We start from the raw sequence: 14,544 nt of genomic DNA, 5'->3' as shown, positions 1-14,544 counted from the left end.
AATAATAAGGTTTTCAATTATTATCATTCAAGTTTAAGGATCATGATTGAAAGGACTTTTAAAGTTTGGAAAAGTAGATTTGCAATCTTATGGCACATGCCTAGCTATCCATTTGTGACGTAAGTTCATATAGTTGGTACAATAATAGCCATATATAATTTTATTAGAACAAAATCCGTAACTAATTTTGACTTTAAGCATTTTGAGGATGAAAATATGATTAACACTTATGATGATAGTAATGAGCATATATTTCTATCATCAATTTCAAGTGCACTTTCAAGCGTGGCATCTAATAGGGAGATAAATAGGGTTCGTGATTCTATTAGAGATCAGATTGTAAATTATAAATCAAATTGTTAATCATGTAACTATTCAATATAAATGAATATTGAATTATTTATTACAAAATTTTTGTCCAGTATTAAACTTTATATATATTTTATTTTTATTATTTAACATATTAAATTTTATGTCATTTTACATTTTTTCACATTTTTTAAACATTTCTAATATATTATATTTGTATTAAAAAATTATAAATTGTCATAAATCAATGTCCTTTTTTGTCATTGTATATTCAAAAATACAAATCATCATTAATCTAAATAACTTTCAATTTACCAAACTGATTTTTGAAAAAAAAAATATAAACAAACACAAATTTCATTATAACAATTGACTTTTACTAAATTTGATTTTTGTCAAATGAACTGTTAACAAATTGAAAACCAAACATACACTAAATTAACTTAATGTTTGACAAACTGACTTTTGGCCAATGAAAACTAAACACACACTTAGCAAGAATCAGTTTTTAGATTAATGTTCAAATTCTTAAATTCCTTTTTAATTTATTTTTTCACAAACATATAAGGATATTTTTGAAGTTGTTGGTTAGATTTTTTTTAGGTTAGTCATTAATTAACTAGAAACAAGTAAAAGGACCTCAATTAAGATACCATTAAGAAAAGAAGACAATTGCAATGAAGTTATAAAAAGTTGAAAAAAAAACCAAGGTTTTCAATAGTTAATATAGATTGCAATGACATTGTGAAAGGAAAAGAAGCTAATTCTTGGCAATCCTTTAATATATCCTAACACTCTCTCAAATTCAATATACTCTTAAGTTTGTAAGAGCTTATGTTGATATAAAGAATCTAAACAAAATCTCGGATTGATTATTGGAGGTTGAATCATTGGGCAAGAAACCAGAGAGTGATTCTCAAATGAATGAATCATTGGGTAAGAAACTCAAGAGTGATTCATTGCAAAAGACTCACAAGTGAAGAAGCAAGGTGCGGCAAGAACAAACTAGCTTCTCTAAATCTTCAACAACTTGGAAGTGATTCTCAGAGGCATGAATCATCATGTGGGAAACTAAATTTGGAAGGTGTAATCTCACAAATTCTTGCTTTTAGAGTTAATTAAGTTAATAATATTTTAAGAGAGTTTAGGTTGCGCCGGTGTGTTGACTTTCTCGAATGAGGAAGGTCGATAAATGTAGAAAAATGGAAGTTGCTACCAAAATTTTTAAGAAATCTTGAAAAATTATATCATGGAAGAGGATAGCCTGTGAAAAGGGCTCGAGAGTCGATTGTGTGTGAGGAAGGTGTTAGGCACCCCATGATACCTGTTTATAAGAACGGTTACCCTAAGTTAATTATGTAAAATTAATTACCCTTTTAATAATATATTGATTACCCTTTAATCACATGCAAAAAATAAAGATAAAAAATAAAAAATTCTTGAAAGCAAATTATTTATTTATATGGGAGGACTTAATCTAGGATCAAAACCTAGGGCCTACGTATCTTGTGATGAAAATCAAAGTTCACGTAGTTTAAAATATTATTATTTAAGTTTTTAAATTCTTTTAATTAATTTCTTTTATGAAAAGATTGATATTTTAAGTCATATTATTATATTTATCTTTTTAAATAACAATGTTTTTCAAGAAAGTACCTTTGGATAAGAGAAAAATAACCAAGGTAAGAGAAAAATAATCAATATTGGAACCTGTGGCTGTTTAGTATCATTCACATTCTATTGGTTGACTTTCTAAGTACACATGGTGACTTAGTATTACTTATGACAAACCTTAAATGACTTTTCAAAGTGAATAGTTTAATTATGAAATTTTAATGCAAAATTTGATACTTGCGATGACTTTTCACAGCATCTCATTTGATATTTTTAGGAATTCACAATAATTTAGTATCATTCATGGTATAACCTAAAATATGCTAAAAATTTTGTTACTTTTATTATTTTTTTAATAATGGACAAGAGGGAAAAAATTAACTGGTCTTGAAACTTGTGGTGATTTAGTATCAATCACAATCCACTAGTTGACGCTCTAAATGCATATAGTAATTTACTATCACTCATGGCAAACCCTAAAAGAATAAAATGGATTTTAGAGAGACCTTTCCAGATAATAATTTGATTAGGAAAGTTTAATAAGAAATTTAATACCCATGATGACTTAATATCATTCATGATATCCCGATCAATATTTATAGGGATCCACGATAACTTAGTATCATTATGGCATAGCCTAAAATATGCTAATTTTTTTTCTTTTTTTAAAATATTACACAAAGGGAAATTTCTTGACACAATTGTGGTGGTTTAATATCACTCATATTATGTACCAAATATTCACAGTGATTTAGTATCACTTATGAAAAATTAAAAAAACATAAATATTTTTTATGTATAATTATATTTTTTTTCACATATAAGTGATAATGACATTGTTACTCAAAAAATAGAGTTAACACTGATGATTTGATTTCACTCATGCTACATTAAATAGCATTATTTGCCCTCGAAAAATAGAAATAAGATTCAAATGAAAGGCTAAATGTATTTTAACAATGTTTGTCCAAGCATACAACAGAACATGGAAATGGATATGCCATGGGTTAAAATGTGAAGGCACAGAACCTGAAAACAACTAAAAACTTGAATCACATGATCATTACATACATATAGCCAACAAGAGGGACAAGCGAATGGGAAAGTAAAGCCACGATGATATTGATAATCATAGCCAAGGCATTTTTCTTTAGTCTGGGTTTAGAAATACAAGGATTACTACCACAGTTTGACAAAGAATAACAATATTTAAGAGCATGATTATGAAGTTTACGCAAGAAACGTGTGAATAAAATTCTAGAAATACAATCTTGCAATCTTATACAAAGATGAATTCCTTCAAGAATTACCATTTATGAATAGACTGGCAAGCCATGGATTCCTTTCTCCATCTTTCCAATTTTTCTATTCGTTCTCATTTTCTCTTTCACCCTGTGCCTCCTCAAATTTCCCCTCCCTTTCTTGTGGCCTCTTTTTGTTCCTTTTACAGGCACCAACTATAGTTTTTCCTATTAATGATAGAATCAATCATATCAAATTAAATGTTATTTTGACTTTTTCTCTATTATTTCATATTTTTCAAATTTACATTAAATGCATGTAATTTGATAAAACAAAATTTAGGGGATTTGGGAGTCAATAAAAAAGTAAAAAATTCTTTTAAAGTTACAAAGATATTCTTTTATTTTTTAATTGTTTTTGAGATAACCTTATTTTTCTTTTTTATTTTATTTATTTAAATTACTTAATTTTGTTGGGCTTTTTATTTATTTCTAATTTACATCTACTAGCCCAAGAAAAATACAATGCTTACATTAGAGGTATTTGAATATATTAGGAAATGATCTTACCATCGACTAAGGCTTGGAAAAAGACAAAAATCAGTTGTCTTTGTAATCAATGATTTTCAAAGGGAAAATGATAACATTTTTGAGTGACTCTTTTCGTATTAGAAAGTAGATACCTTAAACTTTCTACAAAGTCTAATTCATAATTTTTGGAGATGTACGTAATTAATTATGAATTTTTGAAGTTGGGCTTGTGAATTTGCCCCATTCGCCATCGTAAATGACGCATTTAAAGAAAAAATTATGATTCGTGAACCATATAGCAAACAGAAGAAAGAAAAGACAAGTGGAATGAATAGGGAAGCCAAGGGCTTTGCTAGGGTACAATTTGGGCATGATTTTTGGAACATTTTGGGCTTCAATCCTTAAGATAAATATCTTCTCTCATCTTCCTCCCTCTATACACAAATTTAAAGTTAGGTTTTGTGTGGGAGATGATAATTTTTAGAATTGTGAGGGTTGAGTCAGAATCCATTGGTTCCAAACAAATAAATGGGAGTTGTTTTAAACTTAAAAACCTAGGTTTAATGATTTTACAAGGTTATTTAAATGGGTTGATGGTTTTGGACAAAATTTAAAAGACAAGGTAGTAAATGGGAGTGACCTAAAACTATGAACTAGTATTAAATTGATTGCAAGAGGGTTTATTTATTATTATAACCTATATGTTATGCTTTTATGATGAGATAAAGTATTTATAAGGGGTTTTGAAAACCCTAGCGCTATTTGAGTGGGATTATGACGATGGGGGTAATTGATAGTGATGTTTATATTAATAAAAGTGTAAAATAAGCTAATAGAAGGTAGAAATGAGTTTGGTTGTCATAAATTATTACAATAGAGATTGAGTTAGTAAATTGATGAAAGAAAATTATGAAAGATAGGTTATTGATAATGATGACTATATTAAATGTAGATTGATCCTTTTATTGGTCAAGTTAAGTTAGAGGAGGCTCCATATAGTGTAGTACGGGTAATCTTGGTTGGTAAATTAAGGGTTATGGTAACTGAAAACCTATTCTTTCTCTATGCTTTTGTGGTATGCTTGTGAGATTTGTGAAGTTGATGAATTGTAAATTTTTGTATGAAATGAGATGTTTATTGTAACATCTAAAAAAATTTAATCATGATTTATTAGCTTAATGATCATAATTAGTGAATTAATGAGGTGTGTGGCCAGAAAGGGCCTAATTGGTGTAATTAATTGTAATTTCAGCCCTAAAAGAGGGTTCGGATCAATGGTGACTACTCAGGTAAGAAAAGAGGAAGAAAAGTCAGAAGAAGCCCTCCATGCCATATGTTATGGTGTGTAGTCAATCCATCATGGTGCACAGAGGTAGATTTAAATGAAAAGGGCCTCTTTATGCCATACACCATGGCGGAGGGGTGCTTGTGTCGCGGTGCACAACCAGAAATCTAATTTAATCAGTTTATCTTTACGTGTAAAGAACATAGAGGAGGAAATGGGAAACATGAAGAACATGCAAAAGGCTCTACTAGGGCATGACATTAGTTCCCATTGGTGATGTTTTGAGACTCTCAAACACTCAAGGTAAGTAATTTATGCATCTCTCTTCCCTTTTCTCCCCAATTTATAGAAATTTAAGTTAAGGTTTGAGTTGGAAAGTTGATTTCGGTTCATAAGAGCTATGGGTCTAAACCTGTTTATTAAAATAGATATAATGAGAATTGTTTAAGGTATTAGAATATAAAATTAATGATTGTTGAAGCAGTTGGTTCATGAGAGTAATAAATATCTGAAAATCAATATAAATAAGGTAGTTAGAAGAGTTTGATATCCATTAATGGCGGTTTGATGATCTATTAAGGATAATGTGCATTAATGAAACCTAATAAACCTATCAAGCATGTATGGGTAGTAAACTTATGGGATTGGTTGAATTGAAAATGTGGAATTAATATTGATTAATCCTTAAGAGTGGGATTATAATGATATTCTTGATTGTGATTTGCAATATGATTTATATTGGCACCATTCAAACTTATGAGAAGCTTTAGAAGTTAGTATTTAGAGAGGTAAACCTTTGACCTCTCAAAGGTTTGAGGTAATTGGGGGAAACCTAATTTATATAATTGAATATTGATTGGTTATTTGTTAAAAATGGATTAATTTGAGATATGATTTATATTTTAAACCCTTGATGCAAATTTAGCATGCTTAATTATGTGACAATGTGAAATGCTATGTGTGCTCATATACATGTGAATGATGAGGAAGATTACAGAATAATGTGCTATTGTGATGGGTAGTGTGCGATGATCAAATGAGTGAGAATATACGCATAAGTTATGTTGAAATAACATTTAGTGCCAAGATATGCATAATTGTGTTAAAAAGGCATAAAGTGTCAAGTTATGCACAGCATGATCATTGGCGAGAGTTTGTCTAAGGAGAGGAGTAGATGGTTAAATTCATGTGGTATTGGCAGTGACCGTTGAAATTGAGAACTTGCCTTGGCATTGACTTTTGAAATCAGGAGCTAGCTCGTGTCTTATATTTTATTTGGAACTATCTCACTTGTTTTATGAGGAACTCGAATCTAACTAGTCTCTACCGATTTATAATGAGGCTAGATTAGGGATGTAACATTCCATGGTTGTTAGTATTAAGGGAAACCGGCTTATATAAGTAAGGGAGTTAATCCTGGCCTAGTAGCTCCTCACAAGTGGTATGCTGGGTTAGTCCGTAAAGGACGTAGCCTCATAATAGCCACTAGTTTTGTGTCGGAGGTAATAGGAGGATATAAAGTTGACATATGATCATGCATATAAATCTAGCTACATAGTTGTTAGTATTATGGTCCAATATGTGTTTGGGGCCTATAATTGATATTATTACGACCTTGTGATTTGCATTGTAAATTACTTTGAATATATGTGTTTTTGGGCTCGGTCATATAGTTGTTAATATTATAAATTGCAGCTAAGTTCATCATATGTGTTGTGATGTTGCATTTTGACCTATTTGCATATGTTTACAAGTAATATGCAGCTGCATAGATTAGGTGAAATTTAGTTATTGGGTGATTGTACTCACCCCTTAATTATCAATATTTTCAGGGTCTAGTTTATCAGATTAGAGTCGGGGGAAACACACTGAGGCTTAGGATTTGTAGAGTAATCCTTTTATATGCCTCTCCTTATTATTTTATATGTATAAATGTTGATACAATTGCCAACTAGGAATCCTATATTCTTTTTGTACTACTTGCATTATTATAATATACAACTTATGTATTTTGTGCCATGGGTTAGTAAGTTTTGATTGCGAATCCATAGATAAGGCTAAAATACTTGTGCAAGTAGAAACATGTGTGTTTTGAATGATTTGAAATGAAAATGATGATTTTGTGCATGAATTTCCTCCTCCTTGTGTTTTATGAAATTTGAGATTGAGTGGTGATTTTGAGATTTTTGTGCTTTTGAATATGTATGGTTTATTGCACAGGTCTGCTAGAGTCTACTGAGTGTGGTCGAATAGTTGGTGTAGGCTTTTGGCACTTGTGGTTAAGTTGGGACACAATTGATGTGGGATTTTTGTGAAAAAGTGGTAAAATGAGTTTTGGTATCTAACTTTTTGTAGAAAATGAATTTGAGTGTGAAACTTATGTCACTATCTAAAACTAGAAGAAAGCTTCGTGTAGACACCAAAACCACCTCAATTGAATGTCAGGCGGAGATTTTAGACACGTTTGAATTTCTCTCCTTATGTTATCATTTTAATAGCTAATATCTATTAGACTCATGTAATGCGCGATGGTGCATTGTGCGTCAGCCATGGCACATGGTGCAGAGAAGTATGAGCTGTGGTGCATGGGTCATTTTTTGCACAAAACATAGTTCTGAGTTTTGAAACTCGTTCTTTTAGGTCACATGTGATTTTTAAGCTTTTACATTGTTTTAGAACTCTAATTTGAGCCTAATAAGGGTTGAAAAAAGATTTTAAATGTTGAGTTTTGAAACCTCATGGTAGAAAATTTAAGAATTATTCACTTTTGTAATTTTACAACTTTGGTAATCCATTGAGGGTTAATCCCTTAATTACCTTGATTATGAAATTAAATGTGGTTAAATAAGGGAGACTTTACATTTATGGTCTGAGATTTTATGCAAAATGAGGCTAGATTGGAATGTGTATATATAGCTAATATATGTTGTTTTTACCTTAAAGTAATTATGGAAAACTCAAGTATGTGGTTAATTATTGTTTTTGAACAAAGAAAATAGACATTGATTTTATCATGATACATGATTATGGGGAGTTAGTACCCTGATTGGGAGGTAATTGAAATCCATATAGATTTTCCAACACTTGGATAGATTTAGTGTTAAACGCATGCTGTGCATCACTATTTCCTACAAGAAAATTAGTGTAGAGTCTGGTAATTAAAGTCATGTATTATCATTCTAAAAAAAGGGAATTGGCATGGAGTCTAGCATATGGCACCCCATTAATTCGAGGATAGGGGAGTAATGGTCCAAGAATGAGTGATGTAGCTTTTGGCCGAGCTATTCCTAATGATTGGAGAGCTTGGATTAAATCAGTCACATGACCTAGCCTTGTTTATACATATAATTCATGCATTCAATTAACAAGAAGAATAAGAGTTATAAGGTGAATGACATTCATATGCACAATTATTATTTTTGCTTGCATGCTTTAGTGTAATGAGCTTGATTGATTTTAAATAGGCCATATTTGTATGCTCATGAATAATACCCCTTACATGTGATTAGACTGGTTATCTAGTTATTGAAGTTTTTATCTCACCCTTATGGATTAACATTTTACAGGAGAAGATCCAATTAGGAGCGAAGGGAAAGCTTCAGGTGATAAAGACTATGATATTTTGTAAAGTATATAGATTTAATTATGTAATAGAATATACTACCAACTAGGGATTTGTTTAAGATTCTCACATGCATTAGTCATATGCATTGAGTTTTGGCATTTTTGTGTGTGTTTGGCCAATATGGGGTTATACCATGAGTTTGAATGGTTTTATGGTGGCCCAATGTCGAAGCAAGTATTTTTAGATATGTTAAACTTGTTAGAAATACCTTGATTTGATTATAGGTTGATTTAAGAGAAAATACATGTTTATACCCTTATGATTTTGGTTGTTAGGTGGTCATTTTGATTTTTATCATTAATACAATGTATGTGATTGATTGGAATATTCCATTGAGTATGGCTATTAGAAATACATTAATGTTGTATTATGGTTCATTGAGTGTGGTTCAAGGCTTAAAGGAGGCTAATGGCTTATCAGTTGAGATTTGCATACTTTAATGAAAGTGGAAAAATGAATGAAATAATTTTAAGCATCAAAATCTTCATATGAAATTGAATTGAGTTGAAACTAAAGTATTGGTTAGTGCATGAAATAAGCTTTTTTGTGGGAACTGGAATCACCTCAATTGGATATTTAGAGCAAAAAGTTCTTCATTCCCAAAGTTCAATTGGACGTGTTGTCATGATAGCATTACTATCATGTAACATTCGTTGCAGCCGATTGTTGAACCTTGGTTTTAATGATTATAAAATAAAAAGAAGATTGTTGTTTACAGGTTATTTAATCATAACTAAGGTAATTGGCTAAACATTAGACTAAAATTGACTTAAGAAGTAGGTTTTGAATTCTATATCATGTGAGTCAAAACCTTTTTCTATATGTTATCCTATTTTTTAAAGAAATTTTGTCTTGGTTAAATATTTGACTTAACTATATGCCTTTTGAATAGCTAACTATCCTTGTGAAAGTTTTCCAGATGAATCTTATGTCAAAAGTCTCTTTTTAGGATTTCTTTTTTGTCTAAGTGCCTTTAACACCAATACTGTGCCCATTGCACTGGTGCTACTGATCATTTCCTTCATGTTATCTACCCTGAAATATAACATTTGTGCCTTTAACATTGGTACTATACACCTAGTACTGGTGTTACACGTGTATACTCGTCTCTGAAATGCTCTATCTCATTCTCTCACTTCTTGTCTTGCACCTATATTTCTTATATAACACTGGTACTTTTTCTCAAAATGCGTAATAGTTTACTTTGTAAGAAATCCTTTGAGTTGAGTTAACACCTATGCTAACTTGATAGCATCGGTGCTATCGTCAAGGTTCTCTCTTAACACTTGTACTAATGACATAGTGTAACATCCCTACTAGTAGTATTTTTGCTTAATTGATTGCTTGATTATTATTGTGATTATATAAGCATAAAATAATAATTAAATAAATAAATAAATGAAGTATATATGTTCCTCTTCACTTAATGAGAATAATTAAAAAATTAAGTAAGTTAGAAGTGTCATAAAATATTTGTCACACTTTGACCTCCTTGTAATAATACTTAGTCCTTAATATTTAAACCATTTGGAACATAATTAGGACTTGCATTTGACCAAAAATAAGCTGCTAAAAGTGCTTAATGTGTAGCAAAAATTGAGGGTTTAGGATGATGTAATCATGGGAATAAAAGAAGGAGAACATTGATCGAAATTGAGATGTTGAAAAGTGCTTAAGGTGTAGCAAAACTTGATAGTTTAAGATTAAAATATCATGGGAATAAAAAGAAGAAGTTTGATCAAAATTGAGTTGCTGAAATAAGGACCTTAAAGTGCTTAGAGAATAGAAAAGGTGATAGTTTAGGATGATTGATGTGTTGGCAAAACAAGAGAAGAGCAGGTGATAAGTGTCAACTAGTGGAAAGCCTAAGTGATGATGAGGATGAATTATTTTCCTCTATTTAAAGGCTACCATCATCAATTGAAGCTCATTTTGAGCTTTCCAAAATTGAAAAGGAGAGAGGAGAAGAGAGAAAAAGAAAAGAGAAGAGAGGAAAGAAAGAAAGGTTTGGTCATCAAGGAGGAAAGAGCAAGAGTTGTGCTAACTAGGATTTGAGCAGTGCTTATGCTTTACTCTTTATATATTTGTTTGCTTGAGTATATTGGTATGTTGTTATGATAATGCTTGTCTTTTAGTTTTTGGAAAATGCTAATAAAAAATCATCTTCAAGATTAGTGTTGCATGTAGCTTTCGAGTGAAGGATTTAAGCTTGCTAATTCTTAGTTGACTTGTTTGGTGGTTGTTGTAATGTTTGCATGTTGATTTGCTTGGGTAAATGCTTATATAATCTATAAAGTATAAATCACTATTGAGATTGTCTCAATCTCACTCCCTAAATCATTGAAAAACATGCTAGGTCTAAGTTCCAGTAAAGTCAAGGGCAAGGTAGTTGATGCTTGAGCTTTTGGAATGATTTTTAGTGATGTAAATTTCTGCCAGACGTGCATGACATTTTGAAGTTCCTTTAGATTACTATATATATATATATGTTATCTAGCTTTTATGCATTTGCATGTGCAAATGCCTGAGTTGCATGTGAGTTATAAGCTCAAAAACGTTGGTTATCTTTTTGAAGACAAGTCCAGAGCTAGTCTAGACAAGTACGATTAGACTCTAACTTTTGGTTAACTTCATAACCCAGAAAAATCCAAATTTATATATGTTAGACAAGACATTCCAAGCTTTAAAATGAGTGCTATATCACTTAAATTGGTTTTTGTATAACTTGAGTTATGAATTTTTAAAGAAAGCTTAAGGAATTTGGAAACTGGATATAGCTAGATTGGAGTGATGGTGAGTTTTTGAGAGTTACATCATAATAGGCTATGTAAAGCGACTAGTAAATATTTTTATCACAACTTTCATTTATCCAACTTTCTAACAAAATTGAAATCATACAAAAATGAGTTCTACAAAAATTACAATGAATTTCCAAACTTTGCTTGTCATTTTTGGACAAGGATTTGAGGCTTAATTGAGTGATCCTATATTTTTAATAAACTATACCAAATGGACTATGTTATACCATGAATAATATTTTTTATTTATCAAGGACAAATTTAAGTTTCCAGAGAGCCTAGGAACATAATTTTTAGATTTTTAGAACTTAAGATATGAATTTTCAAGGTAACAACTCTAATATTTGGATTTCTAGAAAGCCCATAATATATGATTTTTGTAAAACAAGTTTTTGGCTATAGGAGGCTTATTCAATTTCTAAGAAAATATTTTAGGGTGTTTAAGAACCTCTCAACCTTTAACCTAAGACAAGTTTTACCCTCAAAGTATTTTTATTGAGTTAATTATGTTTTTATTGAGTGAACTCAGATTCTGGAAAAAACATTCAAGAACTAGATTTTAATCAAAGAACACAATTTTTTCCAAAGTAAAGCTTTTTCCTCAAACCTAAATCCTGAAACCATACTTTAGTTGTCTGTAAATTAAGATGTGTCACATAGCACTGGTACTTCCATTGAATTTGACTCTCAAGGACTTTATGTTAAATGTTTTAACACTCGTGTTATTCCTTCTAACACTTGTACTACATTGCCCTTTGTAAAAATTTCTTTATTTCCTCCAAAATGATAAAGATTTTCATCATTTATGAAAAAGCTTAATTCTGATACTACCAGAGTAACACCTATGCTATTTTTCTCTGCTTTATATTTTTCTTCTTCACAACACTAGTACTATCCTTTGTAGCACCGATATTAAATTACCTCTTCATACTCTGTTTTACGTGTTTAAATCTTAAACTCTTCAAAACTCTTTTCTTAGCCATTCTTTTGATTTGTAATCAATTGTGTTTATTCTATAGCCTTTTTAGAAACTATCTAAAAACAATTATTACTTAGATCAAACTCTTTGTGACTTTTTCTTGATTCATAACACCTATGTTGAAATGCAACACCAATATAAACCTTCACCTACTTCTATTAAAGCATTTAATGTTTATAACCATTACATTGCATAAAGAGAAACCTCCACTATAAAGTACTATTACATTGCCTCAACCACTGGAGAAACTCAAATAAGCTTAAGTATATAGGAAAACTTAGAGAAAAGAGGAAGACAGAGAGCAACTAACATCCAACAAGAAGATTAATGAGTCTAACGAATCATTTGTGACTCTCAACTATAAATACACTTATTTATAAAGAATGAAATAGTGACATAGAAGAGTTAACAAGAACGAAACTTTGTCATTATTTTGCATGTTGGAAATTTTGCCCTAGAGCCAATCATTGTATTATAAATATTATTATTTATAGAATTTCTCTTTTGTTATCATATTAATTGCATGTATGTTCACTATGATAACTGTATTCTTGGACAAATTATAGTGATTGTTCTAAATGTCCCTAGCCAATTATTTATGAGAGATCATAGATAAAACAAGACTAGTATGACTTTAGTTAATTATAGAGATATAAATCAAAGTTGTAAGCAGTTGAAAGAGTATAAAGTGCTAGACCAACCCGCTATGAGAAAGCTGCATAGTACAAGTTATAAGCTTATCTCATATTTAACCATATATCATTAAGCCCTTTGACTTGAGACCATCATAGATTCCTACATGATAATCATTGAACTTTGACCTAGTCAAAAGTCACCTTTGATCAAGTCAAAAGTCACCTTTGACTGGGTGATCATAAAAGCTATGATTGAGTTTAGTGATATTAATGCAGAGGAATATGAGTGGTCAAGATGAAATTTATCCCTCATGTTAATTGAGAAATATTATTGGGCCCTTCGATGAGTAAGACTGAAAAAATATAAGGTCATACTACAATGAAAAGGGTTTTTTCATTCTTATAATTAGCCACTTAGAGATCGAGAAAGTAATGGTAAGGTAAAAGGGAATGACAATTTCATGTCTCACAGTTGACCGAAATATTGCATGACAAAAGGAATGTGATACAATTACATGATAGGTTATATTGAATCATCAATCTCTATATGAATTGGGTAGTTGTAATGTCTTACTAGAGGCCACTTGTGACTTGTGGGTTAGTAGCATAATTAGCCTGCTGACTTATGGGCTATTTCCAAATCTTGGAGCAAATATTAGAGCAATTTTGATCTTTTTGAATCTCCAAAGGTTTATAGGTAAATTTGACTGAGAAGTTGTCATTAGAGGAAGCTCTCTAAATAAGAACATCTTCATCACCCTGTTAGTTAGGAGGATGAACAAGTGCAATCTGTCTAATGACCTCAAGATGAAGGTAGCATTCAAAAGATCAAAATTCCAACCTCTTGCAGTATTGTTAAAGTTCGAGAGCCATACAAGAAGAATAGAGTCGGCATAATGGAAGGCATATTTGATAAGAGGATTAGGAAGGGGGGACCATTTATCATACTGAAATGATATTTGGTCACCTTTGCCTACTTTCCAACCTATCTGGGATGTGAACTTATCCCAAACTTTGCATATGCTACTCTAGGTATAAGAACAACAGCTAGGTTTACAAACCATTAGAATTATGAGTTTATTACATTTACATTTCTTGCGTAAGACCTGCACCCAAAGGCAATTTGGTTTGGTGATAAGGGCCCAACAAAGTTTCATGATAAAGGCAAAATTTTAACTCTTGAGCTTCTTGATGCCTAGGCCCCCATCTTTTTTATCAAAAGTGATGTAATCCCAATAGAGAAGATGATGTTTTTTATTCCCGTCTAAAGAATCCTAGGGAAAGTTTCTGGATATTTTATCTAATTCAACTAAGATATTATCAGGTAAGAGCATAATTCACATGGTATGGCTAGATAGAGCAAAGAGAATGGATTTGATAATCACATATTTCCCTATAATATTAAGATGATAGCTTGTCCAACTAGCCAAGCATGAATTTGCCTTATCAAGAAGAGGAGCAAAGGTGAGCTTAGAAGCTCTTTCATGTATTAGTGGAATTCTAAGGTTTTTTTCAAGATTTCTTGTG

This window comes from Prosopis cineraria, unplaced genomic scaffold (assembly GCF_029017545.1).
Source record: "Prosopis cineraria cultivar Desert tree isolate PC_DT_omini unplaced genomic scaffold, ASM2901754v1 PC14, whole genome shotgun sequence".
NCBI classification, from domain to species: domain Eukaryota; kingdom Viridiplantae; phylum Streptophyta; class Magnoliopsida; order Fabales; family Fabaceae; genus Prosopis; species Prosopis cineraria.
Note: the sequence above shows the minus strand (reverse complement) of the source record.